Source organism: Acomys minous (assembly GCF_964271855.1).
Source record: "Acomys minous genome assembly, chromosome: 17".
In the NCBI taxonomy this organism is placed as follows: Eukaryota; Metazoa; Chordata; class Mammalia; order Rodentia; family Muridae; genus Acomys; species Acomys minous.
In genome coordinates, this window is record NC_140500.1 from 58,031,880 (window position 1) to 58,050,542 (window position 18,663).

General features: G+C 49.2%; 1 protein-coding gene across 1 annotated transcript in view; it reads left to right on the top strand.

Annotated features, from left to right (window-relative positions):
* Positions 1 to 4,301: 4,301 nt before the first annotated feature.
* Positions 4,302 to 18,663, top strand: part of FBXO41 (F-box protein 41) — a 31,340-nt gene continuing 16,978 nt past the window's right edge. The window contains exon 1 of the mRNA XM_084766174.1: positions 4,302 to 4,599. The gene's annotated coding sequence lies outside the window, so the exon portion shown is untranslated. The remainder of the gene's footprint in view (positions 4,600 to 18,663) is intronic.

Genomic DNA, 18,663 nt, shown 5'->3' on the forward strand with positions numbered 1-18,663 from the left:
CAAGCCCTTTACTTGGACTTCCTGTTCCATGCAGGTGTAAGTAGTTATAATTTTTCAGAGGCAGCTTCTCCTTTTCCAAAGGGCTTACAGGCAGTTGAATCCCTCCCCAGGCCTTCTAGGGGCTGAACCCAATGTATCTCATGCTTTTGTGCTGACATTTTGTTCTTTCTCTAAATTTTATTCCCTTTGTAAAAGTTTGTGTCTATCCATCCATCCATCCATCCATCCATCCGCCTACCTGTCTGTTTCTCTGCATGGTACTAAGGACCTAACCCACAGCCTCTTGCATGCTAGGCGAGCCCTCTACCCACTGAGCTGCATCCTCGGGTCCAGAAGTAAGAATTTTGGCGAGGTAGGATCTGGAAGAATTGAACAAAGCAGCCTAGAACATTTGCTCTGCCCTTCCCGTCATCCCAACCAACCCCAGTTGCCTGTTTGAAATAAGACCAGTATAAGCAGTTTGAACTACCCAGCTGTCTCCTGACTCACATCTCCTTCCGTTCCAGCACACAGCACCAATGGTAGACACGCCTTGAAACACCATTCAATCCAAACTGACCGGGGCATCTAGCCTTGTACATCTCTTGAGCCAGGGAGATGGTTCTGGGGGTGAAAGTGCTACTAGACACACAAGCCTGATGACCTGAGTTTATTGCCCCCAAACCCACTTAAAAAACCAGGCATGGTGACCCCAATCTGTAATCCCATCAGTCCTCTCAGGAAGAGAGGAGGTAGGGACAAGAAAATCATAGGAGAATCCCCTGGAAGTTCACAGCCAGATAGCATGGAGTGTGTAGGGCAGCTGCCAATCAAGAGCGACCCTGCCTAACAATGTGGAAGGAGACAGACCACTCTAGAAAGTTGCCTTTCTAGCTTTCACACAGAAGCCATACACACATGAGCCCACTCTCACATACATGTGTACACACTAAGTAAATACCTTAAAATCACATACACCTTTAATCCCAGCACTCGGGAGGCAGAGGCAAGCGGATCGCTGTGAGTTTGAGGCCAGCCTGGTCTACAAAGCGAGTCCAGGCCAGCCAAGGCTACACAGAGAAACCCTGTCTTGAAAAAAAATATAAAAAAAAAAACCCTCACAAAAATCGCATACACTTGGGGTATGGTGGCACCTGCCTTTAATCTTAGCACTCAGAAGACAGAGACAAGCAGATCTCTATGAGTTTGAGGCCAGGCTGGTCTATACAGTGAGTTCCAGGAAAGCCAGGGCTAAGACTGCACAGAAAGATCTTACCTCACAAGGAAAACAAAATCACATACATAAAGGCTAGAGAGATGGTTTGGTAGCTAAGAGCACTTGTTGCTTTTGGATGGGACCTGAGTTCAAGTTCAGTTCCCAGAATCCACATGGCAGCTCACAGTCAGCTCCAGGAGAGCAAACGCTCTCTTCTTGCCACTGGGGGCACCCACAAACGTGTGCTCATACACACAAACATGTATATAACTAAAAATAAAACATTTATTTATTTATTTATTTTAGTTTTTCGAGACAGAGTTTCTCTGTATAGCTTTGGCTGTCCTGGACTGGCCTGGAACTCACAGCAATCCACCTGCCCCTGCCTCCCTGAGTGCTGGGATTACAGGTGTGCGCCACTGAGTCCAGCTTTAAAATATAATCTTATAAAAAAAGCACAACTCATCCACAAGGTTAAAGCCTTCCATGTCTGATGTAAGTTGGCCTTTCCAGCTACCTCCATCGTCTCTACCCTCTCCCTCACCAACCCAGTACCCAAATGTGCCCACCTTTGAGCTCCCTCTAGGGTGGAAAACTTGTTTGATCCACACGTGACCTCCGTCTCACCAAATTGGCCCAGTTCACTTAAGGATTTAATCTCTGCTGTGACTTGTTCACAAAAAAAGAGAAGGAAGGTGGCCAGGGAGCACGGAGCTGTGAGAGTAGGAGAGATGGGAAGAGGCAGGATGGGGGCCAAACATAACCAGGAGAACCAGAGAGTGGCCTTACAGCTCTTAGTCAGGACCTGCCTGGCTCTGAAGTCCTGCTTCCCTGCCTTAGCCTCGGGAGCCCTTGATGTGTTTGCCTCTGAGCACTCTCTCTTTTGCTTTCTGTGGCCCACATGGAGTGGGATTCACATTTTTAGAACAGTGGTTCCCATAACAACCAAGCAGAAACTGTTGTCTGTGAAATACAGCATGGCCACACATGCGCACATGCATTCGTGCAATGCACATACATATATGTGTGCACGTGTGGGAATACCTGGGTGTGCATATGTGCATAAGGACAGCACGCACCCCGACATACACACATATTTACGTCCATATGCATATACAACCATGCACACATGCACTCACAAATACACGCATACATCTATATAGACCCGTATAGTCACACGTGCACACCTCCATATCCGTACAGATGCATGTGTACCCATGCACAAAACACACATACAGCACACTCCATGCCCTAAACTGTTTTCATATATTCACAGCAAATACAGGGTAAGGGCAGTATCACAACAAAAGTGCAACCAAGATGAAGAGATACTTTTTGGCTAGCTAAGAAAACAGGTGGACTTATCAAGTGCATTTTGACAGGAGCAGGCTCCGGAACTTTATTGTACCAAAGAGATGGTGTGTGGATGCTATGTTTTTTGGTCGCTAGATGGATTGAGCGCCTTGCATTCGAATTCCAGTCCTACTGTTCACTGAACTTGGAACTTTAGCTTCTCCATCTGCAGAAGTGGGTGTATTTTCTCACTTCTGGGATAAAAATCCTGAAAGAGCAATTTAAAGCCGGAAGGATTTATTTTGGCTCACTGTTTGATGGAGTCCAGTCCAGCCCATCCAGGAAAGCATGGCAGTGGGAGTTATTTGGCAGCTGGTCACGTTGTGTCCCCAGTCAGCAGACAGCAGTGAATGCCCTGTGTCCTTTTTATTAAGTTTGGGACCTCAGTCCACGGGAAGGCGCTGCTTACCAGGGAGGGTCTGCTCCTCCCAATGAAACCTCTCTCTAAGCTCCTTTTAAGACACACCACGGGGGATTACAAACCCACTTGAGTTGACAGAGTGGGCGAAGCGTCACAGTGGTGACAGTAACAGTTGCTGCTCCGTTGCTCTATTGGGAAGTGAATGACGGTTAGTGAAATTATTAGCATGATCATGGTGCCTGGTGCTTGACTGACGGGGACTTAGTTAAATCTTAGAAGAAGTCATCTCTCTTCTCAATCTAAGTAGACTTCCCGGAGGAGGGAAGACTTCAGAGCTTCAGGAAGAAAGAGAGCGGGTGCTTCATCACTTTAGCCGCTGTACAGTTCCTGTTGTTGTTAGATTTATCGTTTCCCCTAAACCACCTGACAAGTCTACAGACACCCCATACTCCATGTTCTGGGGCTTCTGCCCTCACGGAAGTAGGGTGCAGTTAGTGGAAGCCACTCAAAGTCTCCTGGGGCATCCTGGAGCTAAACTGGATTTCTGCTCTGCTGCCAGCCTGGGTGCTGCCCCGCCCGCCGGGGCACCACTATGTGGTAGAATTATCTCCCCTTTCTTCACCCAAGGGTTATTAGTTCAGCCCTGGTCTTGCTTGGGAACCCCAAGGTGCTTTTGTTGTTTTGTTTTGTTTTTTGTTTTTTGTTTTTCCTTCCCCAGCTCCACTTCAGCCCTGCGGACTTCCTCTGGCCTAGGACAGCCAGGCTGTTCCTACCTTGACAGATAGGTAGGCCTGAAGTCAAGGATGCCAGGAGCTCAGGAATCCTGGGGCCTATCTTATCCAAGTGGTGGGTTTGCCTGGAGCAAGCCAGGGCATGTTTCCTGCTTCTCTCTATTTGTAGGTCCAGAAGAGGACCTAAGTGCCATACTAGGTCTGGAACGGGACACAGTGTGGCCCAATGCAGCCAAGTCTTCCCAAAGACAACCCGACCTGAAGTCACTGAGTGCAAGACCCGTACTTGGGCTCACAGCCCAAGATGCCGCTGAAGAACTGTAGTGTAAGTCGTAGCACCTATGTCACCCACCCCAAGATCTGCTCCTCACTGAGCGCAGGCCAAGCCCGAGGAGGTGGGTTAGGAAGGATAGGCCATGATTAAAGGTGGGCGGCAGAGGCCACAGCTGGAAGCTTCCAGGCACAGGAATGCCTTGGTGTTGGCGCCTGGAGTCGGGAAGGTTGCACCCCGCGTCCCGGTGGCGCCCATCCCCCACCGGAGCCACCAGCTTCTGCGGAAAACGTGGGGTCCCGGCGCAGCCGCTCCTAGCTGCATCTGCCGCTCCCCGCTTGCTGAAGAGCCCGCCCCGGAGGAGGGGCCGACTCCGCCCCATCTCCCCGCGGCCTCCCTCCCTGTCGCCTGGCTGCGCCCGGGCCGAGCGCCCCCTCCTATCTCCCCCTCCTCTCTGTGTACCCCGCCCGTGATTGCATCGCGAGCCCCTCCCGCTGTGCCGGGCTGGGGGGACACGGCCGCCCCCGCCCCAACCAGGAGGCGGCGGCGGCGGCCACCCAAGGCTGCAGTGGGGACCAAGATCGGAGGCCCGGTGGCGGCCCTGCGTCTGTACTGGGCACGCGAGGTCTGTGCCTCGGCACCCCTAGCCCAGGGCCACCGTGTCTGGCCTCACCGCGGGCTGGAAGAGGTAAGGCAAGTCTGGGGCGTGCTGCGGGACTGCTCCTGGAGAGGCTATGCAGGGAGGACCTCAGCCGCTGCCGCCTCCCTCCCAAGCCTTCTTCCCTATTGCCCTCCTGAGGCCGCGAGGCCGCCGGAGCTGGGAGGGATTCTGGGCAGGGCAGGCTCTAGGCAGCCAAGGGGTTAATTTAAGGAATTAAAATCAGAGCGGGTTTGAGACCAGGCTTCCCCTCCCCCCTGTCCCGCCTGTCGCTGCCTGAGCCTGGTTGGGGGGGGGGCGGGGGCGGGCTCCAGAAAAATCCCACTGGGACTCTGGACCTTGGAGAGGGAGAAGGGGGGAGTGCCCTGAAACCCCAGCTCTCTCCACCTGCTGGTGATGGAATCTGGGAGGATCTTGATTCCGAGGCCTGGCACCTGTACGGTTGTCTGTGCGTGCCGGTGTGCACGTGTGATCATCTGGAGGGGTTCATGTGTGTGCACGCATGTGTCTGCCTCCCCCACACCCCGGTTTCCCGCGTGGGTGACTGTATCCACTGTGTCTGGTGGAGGTGTGGGCTCCACTCCGTCGCCTAGCATGTGTGTGTGATACGGTGCCTGTGTGCACTGCCTACAGCCTGCCTAAAGAAGAGTGAGGCCTGCCCCCTCCCTTTGGTTGAGCCTGCGGTGAGGGCTCAGATGGTTTTCCGGGTGTGGGATCTAGGTGCTGGAGGAGCCTGTGTGTGTGTGTGACCTTGGGAGGCGTGTGCATGTTTGCACGAGACGGGGTGCTTAGAACAGAAAGGCAGTGTAGGGGGTGGCCAGGAAGGAGATGACTGGCGGCATTGATTCCTGTGGATCTTTACTAGGCTGGGTGACTGTTCTGCAGGCACCCAGGTTGGGGTTATAGCATCAGGGCTGAGAGGCCCAGGCTTCTTGAAGGGTTGGGGGGATTTAGACAGGTAGGGTATCCCTTTATTCTCCACCCACTGGGGCATAATGGGGGTGTAATGTGGACAACTTCCAGCTGCTTCTTCATCCTCTGAATGCCTCCACCTGCTGGCCGAGGCCTCTTGAAAACACCTAGTTTAGAGCTAACGTTTGGGCTTCTAAACGCCCCCCCCAACCTTCCCTGCTTGTTTGATTTCCACTTTCTCTGCTTCCTTCCTGCATTTGGATTTTACACGGAAGGAAAAAGGAGATGCTCTTGAGCCCTGAAGGCCGAGTAGCAGGGAGAGAAGATGCCATGGGTGGGTCAGGCAAGAAGTTGGGGGCCAGATGGGGAAATCAAACAAACAAAAAACTCCTAGTTTTTCAAGCCAAGCGTGATGGCACAGGCCTTGGATCCCAGCGCTCAGGAGGTAGGTGGATCTCTGTGAGTTGTGAGTTGGGGCCAGCTTGGTCTACAAAGAGAGTTCCAGGACAGCCAGTGAGTGCTATTACACAGAGAAACCTTGTCTCCAAAAAAAAAAAAAACATAAAAAGAGCCGGGCATGGTGGCGCACGTTTGAAATCCCAGCACTCGGGAGGCAGAGGTAGGAGGATCTCTGTGAATTCGAGGCCAACCTGGTCTACAAAGTGAGTCCAGGACACAGAGAAACCGTGTCTCAAAAAATCAAAAAGGGGAAAAAAAAAAAGGAAAGAAATAAAAAAGAAAAAGAAAAAGAAAAACCTTGTTTTTCAATTTTGCCTGATCTGAATTTAACTGGTGGGACAGGGGAAGAGACCTGTGACATATACATGTTTTGTTCCTACACTTAGAAGCACCCAGCTTTTAGGGGAGGGTAAAGGGGTGGTGAAGGTTGTCAGAACGTAGTACTTCTTGCCTCTGAGGTCCCTAGACCTTCCTTCCTCTGCTAATGCTTTGTGTATTCACCTGCTGTTCACTGAGTGCCTCTATGGGCCCAACATCCTGTGAACGTTTCAGGATTGGCATGGACATGCCACTCTCAGCCAGGAGGAACAAAGCACAGGGGAGGAGTCAGTCAGAAAGCCTGTGTCCAAACCCTGGCTTGTCGGGGTTTTAGTTATTCCCTACTGTATGACAAACACCCACAGGACTGACAGACTTTGCATGGCATTTGTTTTTGTTTGCTTGCTTAGTGTAGAGAGGAGATTTGAACTCACGGCCTTACACATACTAGGCAGATGATCTATCACTAGGCTTAAACTTGCAGTTAGCTAGGATTCCAGGTGTGTATCAAGCACTATCAATGACACTATTTCTCCTGGTCTGTGAGTTGCCTGTGGCTATGGCTGTGGGATCTGCAGGAGTCACTTGGAACCACGTACACAGCCTCTCAAGGTGGCCTCTCGGCTTCACCCCCCTCCTTCCACTGTAGCCGCACATAATTCTACACAGCTGGAATCCAGCAGCTGGGTCCCCAAGTCTCCCTAAGGGGAAATGTTCCAAGATGACAAGGACATCAAGTCTTGTCATCTTGGAACAAGTTGATGTGCTTGTCAACTAGTTTATCAGCTTGCGTGAAGCTTGCTGATGTCCCTCTGGCCAAACCCTGTGTCAGCGGGAGGGGACCACACAAGGGCAACCCTGGAGGGCTTGCTCATGCAGCAGTAGTGATTTGACCAGTCTGAGCCTTAGATTCCCCGCCTCAGCATATAGAAGCATTCCACCTTGGGAGCACTGTTGTGAGCGTGGTGATGGACCAGAAATAATTAGTGGCTAGACATAGGTCCACTATTGGATTATTAAACTACAGGCACCTGTGTGAGCCTTGGGGTTGACTTTGACACCTTGCACCGGGCACATGACGTAGAGTAAAGCAGCTGATTATGGATCCTCGGAGCTCAACTAGAGCAAACCGGGGGGCGGATGAGAAGACACAGTGAGGTCTGACCTCTTAGGAGTCCTCATGCTCTGCAAGGTCGCTCTTGGATTCACTTAGCTGACCAGTTTATCTAGGTGCAAGACAGCGAGCGTCGAAAACTGCTGTGGTTGGGCACTGGAGTGCTCTCAGCCGTTGAGAGCACTCCGTACTCTTGCAGAGGGCCTGGGTTTGGTTCCCAGCACCGACACAATGACTCAGAACTGTCTGCAACTCCAGTCCTAGGGGGATCCAGTGTCCTCTTCTGATCAGAAACGTACACGGTACATGTTCATACATGCAGGCAGAACGCCACATGCCTAAAGCAAAAACCAAATCTTTCCAAATAATTCATTTTAGAAAATTGCTTCAGTTGCATGAAACTTCGCCTGTCCCCGATGCCTCTGACAGTGTCCTGACGTACGCTCTGTGAAGGTGGTCGTTTGCAGCATTCCTGCCTGTAGTGGATACGTAATGAGGGATCTGGTTTAGGTGAACATCCATGGGCCCCAGCTTGTGGACCTGCTGTCTTTGAGAGCGTACAGTGAGGGAGGACTGGGCTGTCATGGGCCTTGAGGTGGAGTAGGGTGTCAGCGAAAAGCTTACGGAACAGGGTGGTGTTGAGCTGGGTCTACAAAACGTACTAGTTGGACAACATAGTCCCGGCGCTTCCCAGTGGAGCAGTACCATCAAAGGGCTCACTGAGGATTTGTGTGGGAAAGGAGCAGAGACAGAAGCTGGTAGTGGCAAAGCCAAGAGCTTGTCAGATTGAACCACCCTTGAAGACAAGTATGGCAGGTGTACTTTGCCTCCAAGCAGGTGGGCTGGGGGTATAGCTCAGTTTATCGAGTGCTTGCCCAGCGCACGCCAAGCCCTGGGCTTGATTGCTAGGTCTATCCCAGCACCCAGGAGGTGGAGGCAGAAGGGTCAGAAGTTCAAGATCATCCTTGGCTTCACAGCAAGTTTGCGGCTAGCCTGAGCTCCATAAGAACCTATCTCAGAAGGAGGAGAAGAGGTCATTCTTCAGAGAGTATTTTACTTACTGTTTAGCGTGTGCATGTGTGATGGATGTATATATGTTCATGTGTGTGGACATGTATGTGTTACATGTTTTCTTTGTTCTCCTCTTCTTCTTCTTCTTCTTCTTCTTCTTCTTCTTCTTCTTCTTCTTCTTCTTCTTCTTCTTCTTCTTCTTCTTCTTCTTCTTCTTCTTCTTCTTCTTCTTCTTCTTCGCAAGCAGGGTCTCTCACTGAACCTGGAGCTTGCTAGTTTGGCTAGGCTGGGTGGGTGGCCACCGAGTGACGGGATCCTCTCATCTCCACCTTCCCAGTTCTGGGACCGTACGTACGTGTACACTGCCACACTGAACTTTTTGTGTGAGGATCTGAATCCAGGTCTCTGCGCGCTCCTGCAGCAAGTCCGTCTCCACAGCTCCTAGTTTGCATTATAAGTGACATACGTGACTGGGCCGATACTTGTCCAGAGCTTCAGAAGTCATGAGGGTTGTAGGATGGGTGAGTGACAGCCCAGCACAGGGATGAGGGTAGCCATCTGAACCGCAAGGGTGCCTATAGGAAAAGGAAGAACCGGACCATTCAGATAGTGTGCGCTCAGAGGCGAGACGCTGTCCAGGGTGCTGAGCAGACAGCAAGGCTTTCGGTTAACTTGGGAACCGTAAAAAAGGAAGGGTTTTTTTTCCCCCTTTGTTTTTGCTTTTTAAAGGGCGGGTTTTAGATTGTGTACAATGGTAGTAATAGTTCAGTGTTAGCCACTTTTAAGGTGTTAGCTGCCAGTGTAGAAATAGAACCCATTTCAATTTTTCGTTTCTTTGTTTGGTGTTTCCGAGATAGGGTTTCCCCATGTAGCCCAAGCTGTCTTGGAACTCACTCTGTAGTCCAGGGTAGCCTCGAATTCACAGAGATCTGCCTGCCTCTGCCTCCCTGAGTGCTGAGATTACAGGCCTGCACCACTACTGCCCAGAGAACCCATTTCAGTCTTTACTGATTTCTCTTAAATTTACTTTGAGTTTTTTTCTTTAAAGAGGAAAAGCCGGGTGTAGTGGCACACACCTTTAATCCCAGCACTCGGGAGGTAGAGGCAGATGGATCTCTGTGAGTTCGAGGCCAGCCTGGTCTACAAAGCGAGTCCAGGACAGCCAAGGCTACACAGAGAAACCCTGTCTTGAAAAAAAAAAAAAAGCAAAATCGTAATAAAAAAGAGGAAAGAAGGCGAGGGGACAGAGGGGAGAGGAAGAACAAGGAAGGGGTCCTTAGCTCAGTTTTGGGCTCAAGGCATCATATGTATCTCTGACCCAGGGAAGTAGGTCATCTCTAAGATGTTTATTCTCTCTTATCTTACAAATGCTCCTGTTCTCGCACGCTGCCTTCTTCCCAGCACAGGAAGCCATGTCCACTCAGCCTTAGACACACCTCAGCCCACTGCAGCCTGGCTCATTAAAGCAGCCCTCTTAGCAGTCCCCAGTGGGCCCTCCTCAGCTCCGGTCCCATGTGAGCTTGCCCATTCCTTCCAGATGGTATCCAGTCTTCCCCAAGTTCCCTGCCAGAACTCCTGTTCCTGCTGTTGCTTTTTGAGAATTCTACGGCTCTTCTCTCTCCTCTCTTTCTTGAGGTTCCATCTTCCCTTCAACCTCCTCCTCGTCTTCTCCACTTTGCCACCCTAAGTTGCCTGTCCAGTATCACTTTTTTTTTTTCGAGACACGGTTTCTCTGTGTAGTTTTGGCTGCCCTGGACTCACTTTGTAGACCAGGGTGGCCTCAAACTCACAGTGATCCACCTGCCTATGCCTCCTGGGTGCTGGGATTAAAGGTGTGTGCCACCACGCCCAGCCAAGTATCATTTTTTTTTTAACATGCACAAGTTCGGGGCTGGAGAGATCCTACGTGGCTAAGAGTGCTTGTTGCTCTGGCAGAGGACCCAGGTATGGTTCCCAGCACCCACATGGCAGCTCACAACCATCTGTGACTCCAGTCAGGAGATCTATCTGCTGCCCTCTTCTGGCCTCCAAGAGTACTTCACACACGTGCACTGATACCTATCTAGAAAACACGCACACACACAAAATAAAAATAAGTAAGCCTGATTTTTTAAAAAAAAATGCTTAACTTTAAAAAAATTTTTGAGACATGTTTTTATGTAGCTTCAGCTGGTATGTAGCTGTGAGTGACTTTCAACTTTTGATCCTCCTGTCACTGCCTTGAAACTCCTGGGGTTACAGACATTGACACTGTATCTGGTCAGTATTTAATTTTTTTCTAAATTGCACTCAGTTGCTTTGTGTGTGGGTGCATACAACTGGATATGCATACGGGCAACTTGTGGGAGTCCGTTTTCTCTTTCCACCCTGTGGACTCCAGTTATCAGGACTGTGGCAAGACCTTTATCCACTGAGCCACCTTACTGTCCCTAATAATGTATTTTTGGCGGCATATTGCAAAGAAGCAAAATAGCTTTGCTTCTACTTTGTTTTGCTGCTATGGTGATGATGATGGTGGTGGTATATTATTAAGTATACTAAGTATTTTGCATGCATGCCTGTGTGTATGTATGCACTACATGTATGCCCAGTACCTGTGGAGGCTAAAAGCAGGCTTCAGTTCTTCTGGAAATGGAATTAGAGATGGCTGTGAGCTTCCATGTGGGTATTGGGAATCAAATTTAGCTTCTCTGGAAGAACAATAAGTGTTCTTAACTACTAATCCATCCCTTCAGCCCCCATTTTGTTTGTTTGGTTTTTTGTTTGTTTGTTTTGTTTTGTGAGATAGGGTCTCTCTCTGTAGCCCTGGCTGTCCTGGATCTTGTAAACCACATTGACTTTGAACTCACAGAGATACGCTTACCTCTACCTCCCAAATGCTGGGATTAAAGGCGTGTGCCACTACCCTCAACTCTTTTCATTGTGTGGATGTGGGGGGTTTGCATTTGACTCCAGGTGAGAGATCACCAGAGTCCCTGGAGCTACAGTTAGGCATGGTTATGAGCTGCCTGAAGTGGGTCCTGGGGTTTGAGTTTGGGTCCTCTGTAAGAGCAGTGTGCGCTCTTAATTACAGAGGCTCTACTGGTCTTCCACGTTCTTGTGACCCTATCATCTCCTACCAAAGCTTGCCTCAGGAGGTCACCAGCTACCTGGAGGAAAGGACTCCATCTTGTTTGTCTGTGCGACATGCATATGCTTAGCACAGTGCCTGGGTAGTGCATGGCACTGAGCAGATACCAAGTACACAGAATGAATTCATATTTAGTTTAGGCTTTGGCTGATTAGATGAGAAGAAAGTCTATTATAAGTGACAGAAATCCAATTTTATTTATTTTTAGTTACATCATTCATTTGTATGTGTGTGTGTGTGCAGGCAGGTATACATGAGCTATGGCCCAGAATAGAGATGTCAGAGGACAACTTGAACATCAGTGCTCTCGGGGGCTGGAGAGGTGGCTCTGCGGTTAACAGCACTGACTGCTCTTCTACAGGACCCAATTCCCGGCACCCACATGGCTGCTCACAAATGTCTGCAACTCCAGTTCTAGAGGATCCAACAGCCTCACACAGATACACATGCAGGCAAAGCACCAATACACCATTAAAAAACAAAGAAAAAGAAAATCAGTTCTGTCCTTCAAGCTCAGGTTCAAGCTTGGTGACAAGAACCTTTATCTGCTGTGCCATCTCACCAGCTCCCCCCCACCCCACCCCCGATTTTATTTTAAATAGTAAAAGATCTTAACGCTTCCTGTAACTATGTAGAGAGGAGGTGAGCGGGTCTTGGGCATAACTGCAGCCAGGTTCATCGCCATCGTCAGCTCCAGGCTCCGCCTCGCTGGCTGTATGTTTTTCCCACCTGTGTGGTGGGTGCGTCTGTGCCACTAATGTCTCCTTTCCTCATCCGTAATTCAGTGGGTACTGCACAAGGGTCTCAGAAAGCTTCATCCTAGCGTATGATCCCCAAGGAAGTGGGACTGGGTCAGTGTGTCCACTTACTAGGACTAGGCTGGACCTGCCAGAGGCACGCGGAGTAGGAAGGAGCGGCTCGCCAAATAAAGGCCGGATGCTGCATGGACCACAAAGTGAGCAGCTGAGAATAATAATGCTCCCTGCAGGAATCACCAGGGTCCACATGGTAATGAGTGTCGTACTCATTTATACTTCTGGCAGGCATGGTGGCGCACGCCTTTAATCCCAGCACTCGGGAGGCAGAGGCAGGCAGATTGCTGTGAGTTCGAGGCCAGCCTGGTCTACACAGCGAGTCCAGGACAGCCAAGGCTACACAGAGAAACCCTGTCTCAAAAAAAAAAAAAAAAAAAAAAAAAAAAAAAGGAACAGAAAGGCCTTAAAGACGGCTGCATTACTAAGGCTTACTCCAGCATGGGTGACATGTCCCAAAGCTGGGAGTCTAGAGTTCACTGCACAGCCAGGCAGGCAGGCAGGCAGCTCCACAGGTTGGAGAGTGTCCTTTCCAAGAGACTCTTGTCTAAATCTCAAAGAGAGCTCGGCTTGTTTTTGCTTCTTCCAAGTGGCTGGTCAGGTCTCCTAAATTTTTTCAGATTGGTTAGTCTGAGAGTGACTCAGCAATCTTTATTGTTTACTCTCAGGAGGGAGGGGCCTAGTGTGTCTGGTCAGTTTCAGAAACTTCCTGGAGCAATTTTGACTTGTTTACCTTCCAGTTTAAAGCCTGCCCTCCGAAAAGACTGTTTCAATCTCCGAGGAAACTGTTCCATAAAGGCCAGCCTCAACAATCTTGTCTGCTGTCAGGAATATTCAGGTCTTCTGTTTCCTTTCCTTTTCTTTTTTTTAATTCTTTGGTTTTTGTTAGTTTAGATTTTTTTTTTGTAATTTTTTATTTATTTATTTATTTTTAGACAGAGTTTCACTGTGTGTAGCAGCCCTACTGGTTCTGGAGCTCCCTCTGTAGACCAAGCTGGCCTCAAATGCACCTGCCTGTGCCTCCTGAGTACCCGGAGTGCTGGGATCAAAGGCTTGCACCCCCATCCCCCATGCCCTGTTCAAGGTCTTGGGCTGCTTCTTGCATTAGTTTGATGTTTCATATTTTCCTAGAAAGCATTCAGCTCATTCAGATTTTTTGATATTTTGGGCCAAGGGTTGTATGTAGTAGTATTTTCATAATTGAAAAAAAATTGCATGCCAATCACACTCTCTTCTCATTATGGGATGGTGCTGCATTTGTTCTCTCTCTCTCTCTCTCTCTCTCTCTCTCTCTCTCCCCACACACACAACACATCTCTGTATATAAACATATATAATTGGTGTTTTCTAGAAAGCCATTTTTCTTAAATTTACTTCTATTGGCTACTTTTTTAGAACATGGTATATATAAAGGACAGTGGTATTGACACAATTGCTCAGTTGTTAATGACCTTAGACTTTCTTCTACTGGGAGTTTAGTCTCGGCCTTAATGTATGTGTTGTGAGTTGAGGGAAGGAAGAACCTCCAGGAGACGAGCATTGAGATTTTACAGATGCTTTATTAGTCACATCCTCGTCACATGTCACTCAGACATCCCAGTTCCTCTCCTGGTCTGCTGGGTACGGCTGTAGCCTGGTCGATGGCCGCAAAGGTAAGGCTCGTGATCCGTCCTAGTGTGCTGAGTGGTCCACAGTGGGCTTCCTTCTCTAGGTCTGTGTCCGGTCCGGTCTCTGATGGGTCTTTGAACTTGGGGACGTGTGTTCAACTTGATCAGCACAGTGCAGTGGTGTGGCCTGAAGTGGTCTTGTACTCAGCTTATATACTCTATTTATGTTGGGAGGAGTTGTACCCCCTTTTAGCCAATGAGATACTGGGTTATGACACTCATTTTACATCATGTTTATTGGTAAGTTCAGGTGGAAAACTTACGTCATTTCCTATCCTAGCAAGCACACTTTTCACTTAGTCACTACCAACATTCGTTTTTTTACTGTACTTTCTCCTCTTTGTTTTACATGCTCTCTACCGTATGCGAGCTCACAACCACCTTTAACTCCAGCTCTCTCTTGATCTCCCCAGGCACCTGCTCTCTCATGCTTATACCTACACAGACACAAACACATAAGTTAAAATGAAATACATCTTTTTTTTTTAAAAGGGAGACAAGAAAAAATTTTCTCGATAGTTCTAAATGTGGGGAAAAAAATTAAATGTGAAAGAGGGGCACACACAGCCCTGTTGTATTTTCAAACTTCCGGTAGCCGTTAGCTGTGGTAGCAGGGTTATTTGTTTAAAACTCTTATATAAAAAGTATTAATGGGGCCTGGTAAGATGGTTCAGAAATAAAGACCTGGGTTCTATTGCCAGCACCCGCATAATGACCCACGTCTGCTTCCAGTTCTAGGAGAGCTAACACCTTTTTCTGGCCTCTGTAGGCACTGGGCACACAGAGACATAAATGCAGATAAACACTCATACAGATAAAGTCAAATTTTAAAAAAATTAAATTATCCTGAAAAAAACCAAAGTCCTAAGCACTAAAAGAACACAGGCATAATTGATAATCGCCTTTGGGTGGGAACAGACTTCCTAAGCTTAACAATAAAATCAGAAATCATTGACATTTTACTGAGGTGCACTTTCAACATATCAATAAAGAAAAAGTAAAAGCCAATCAACATCCTTGAGAGAAATATTTGCAGTACATAAAGGATGAGATCAATTTTTATAAAAAGCCTTTGTAGATCAATAAGGAAATAGGAACATTCAGTGTTAAAATGAGCAAAATTGGGCGGAGTGTGATAGTTTGTGCCTGTAATCCCAGCACTTGTGAGGCTGAGGCAGGAGGACTGTGGCTAGTTCCGGCCTGTGGCCATATGGTAAGATGCAGGCCAGCCTGGGCTATATGGGGAGACCCTGTCTCCAAAACAAAAAACAAAAAAAAAAAAAAAACACTAGATCTGGCCAGATAGCTTAGTGGGGAATAGCATTTGCTGCTAACCTTGACCTTCAAGTTCAGTCCCCAGACCCCACATGGTGGAAGGTGAGAACCCTCTCCAGGAAGTGTCCTCTGACCTCCGTGTGTGCTGTGGCAGGTGCGCAGCCCTCGCAGCATCCTCACACACGAGTGCATAAACAATAGTTTCACGTGGCACAGTGTATAGTTGAATCACTGACAAGACACAGATGACTGAAAAATGCCAGGAAAGTGTCAGCAGGTGCCAGCTATCAAAGTGACTGTGAGGTGAAGGAAGCCGGTCAGTTTCTACTTTTTGAGTTTGTAAGAGCACACAGAGGCCAGACCGGAAGCTGAAACTGTGGTGGATAGGCAGCGGGAGGCCATGGAAAGGGTTTGGTACAGAAATCATCTGCCAAAAAACTGGTCTGGAGCTGAGTGAAGGCAAATGCCAGGAATCCGAGCACTCTGGACAATGATGGAGGACGAGGACAAGGCAGCAGCCCAGCTGGGCTACAGTGAGACCCTGCCTCAAAAATAACAACAACAACAACAAAATAATTTTTAAAAAGGGCAAGCCAGGCCAGGTGTGGTGGCACACACCATTAATCCCAGTACTTGGGAGGTAGAGGCAGGTGGATGCTGTGAGTTCGAGGCCAGCCTGGTCTACAAAGCGAGTCCAAGACAGCCAGGGCTACACAGAGAAACCCTGTCTCAAGAAAACAAACAAACAAAAGGCAAGCCAGGTGTGGTGGCATATACCTGTCTGTAGTCCCAGCATCCTAGGAGGCAGAGGTGGGCCGATCACTGAATTCAAGGCCAGCCTGGTCTACAAAGCAAATCCAGGACAACCAGGGCTACATAGAGAAACCCTGTCTCGAAAAAACAAAAACATGGAAGGTTGGGAGGTGGCTTAGTGGTTAAAGTGCATGCCACACAGATATGAGGACTGAAGTTTGCATCCCACACATAAATGCCAGACTCCAGCCCCTGAAGGCAGAAACGGAATTCCTCAGAGCAGGCTGGCTGGCAGGACTAGTCATATCAGTGAGTTCTGGGGTGGACTGAGATCTCCTGCCTCAGTCAAGAAGGTGGGAGGGGGCTGGAGAGCTGGCTCAGCAGTTAAGAGCGCTGACTGCTGCTCTTCCAGAGGACCCAGGGTTCAACTCCCAGCACCCACATGGCAGCTCACAACTATCTGTAACTCCAAGATCTGACACCCTCACAGAGGCATAAATGAAGGCAAAACATCAATGCACTTAAAATAAAAAAGTAAAAAGTGAGCCGGGCGTGGTGGCGCACACCTTTAATCCCAGCACTGGGGAAGCAGAGGCAGGCGGATCTCTGTGAGTTGAGGCCGGCCTGATCTACAAAGCAAGTCCAGGACAGCCAAGGCTACACAGTGAAACCTTGTGTCGAAAAACAAAAACAAAATAAAACAAAAAAGGTGGTAGGGTGACCAAGGAGATGGAGATGATACTAACATTAGCTTAGAGCGTCCATGTACACACGGAATAGAAAAAGAAATTGGAAAGAGCGGTCCTTTACCCTCTACACATGCTGTGGCACACTGGAGGGCTTGCAGAAGTCACATACAACACATTGCCAAAAAGATCTACGCTTTGAGGACATTTGTGTGTCACTGTTCAAGTGACATCACAAGTCCTTCTGTTCCACAGAGAAGACAGGCCACCAGAAGCTCCGGGCCAGCTGCACACAGGTTAACCAGAGGCGGGAGCCTTATTTATCTCCCTGGACTGCCAGGTCTCTGACAACACGGCCAGGCCACACGTGCTTCCCTGGAGCCAGGGGCTGCGGTTAGCTCTGTCCACTCAGTATTGGTGGGAAATGGTTCTCTGAGAGAACACTGGGAGTGTAACAAAGAACGAGAGCTGGGTATCAGAGCAGTAGGGCAGTTAAACGAACACAGGGCTTTCCACTTAACTGTTCAAAAATGTGGCATGTTTTCCCTGTTCAGCCCAATGCAGCCATACATCACAAACTTAAACTGTGGTTAGTTACCCTGTGTCCAGAAGAAGTGAACCCACATTCTCTCTCTCTCTCTCTCTCTCTCTCTCTCTCTCTCTCTCTCTCTCTCTCTCTCTTTTGTTTGAGATAGGGTTTCTCTTGTAGTCCTGGCTGTCCTGGACTCACTTTGTGGACCAGGCTGTCCTCGAACTTACAGAGATCACCTGCCTCTGCCTCCCGAGTGCTGGGATTAAAGGAGTGTGCTACCAAGCCCAGCTGAGCCCACGTTCTCATCCCATGACGCATCCTGCCCCCAAAAGAATATTGAGCTGTTTGATTAAGAAGTAACCTAGTCTTCAGGGTCTTGCAGTTTGTGGCCAGAGTAGGACGATGGAGAGAAAGCCGGCTAGCTCACCGCACAGCTGAAGAAGGAAAGGGAGGAAAAACACCTCCTCCTTTGCCTCTCTGACCTCCCCAGCCCCACCATGCTGCTGCAGTTTCCTTTGCACTCTGAGCCCCCCCCCCCCGCCCCCGCCCCGTGTGAGAGGGAGTAATCTTAGGGGTGAGTAACTTTGTTTTGCAGGCTTTTCTGGAAACACAGCGGCCTCAGGAGGGCTCTTCATTATCTTGCCTCCTTTATCCCGCCACCCCCACCCCCAAGTGTTTGTTTACCCAAGGCCAGAGACCTCACGGGATGTTGTCATTCTAGAAAGGATTTTCTGGTGGTGCTGAGGATGGGGAATGGTAGCTGTCTCTTAGCAACTGGCCCCCTGTGTCCTCCATTGCTGGAGCCCAGGCTTGGGAGGAGGGCTCAGGCTAGCCAGGGCCCCTGCCATGGAGCAATGCAGGCCCCTAGCTCCTTGGCCCCTTCCTATTCAAGCTGCTCATCCCCTCCCCTCTTTAAAAAAAAAGTGCCTATAATAGACGTTACCATGGAGAGGACACAGGAGGGCCAAAGGAGTCAAGAGCAGGCAGGCCCCAGACTGCCTTGCCTCTGAGTTTCCTGCCTCCTCTGTGTGCTTGAGTACACTTTAGTTTAAAGCTAAGACACAGGCTCTTCATTATTTCTCAGCCATATTAAATCACTGGCCCCAGGCAGAAGGGCTCTCTCCAGGCTAGCGATTTCCTCCTCCTGCTTTTAGGTCGGCTGAAGTGGGACTTGTTGGACTTGACTAAAGAGGCCATAGGAAGGGACCCCAACATCCTAGCATTCTTCTGCTAATGTAGCAGACTTTGTGGGGACATGGCCTCAGCTCCAGGGGCTGATTTGATCTTGTGACAGGGCCTAACAAGTTTTTGCTTGTTTCCTTAGATTTTGAGGCAAAGTCTTAACTATGTAGGCCCTGGCTGTGCAGGAACTCACACTATAGACCAGGCTGGCCTGGAATTCACAGAGATTCCCCTGCCTCTGCC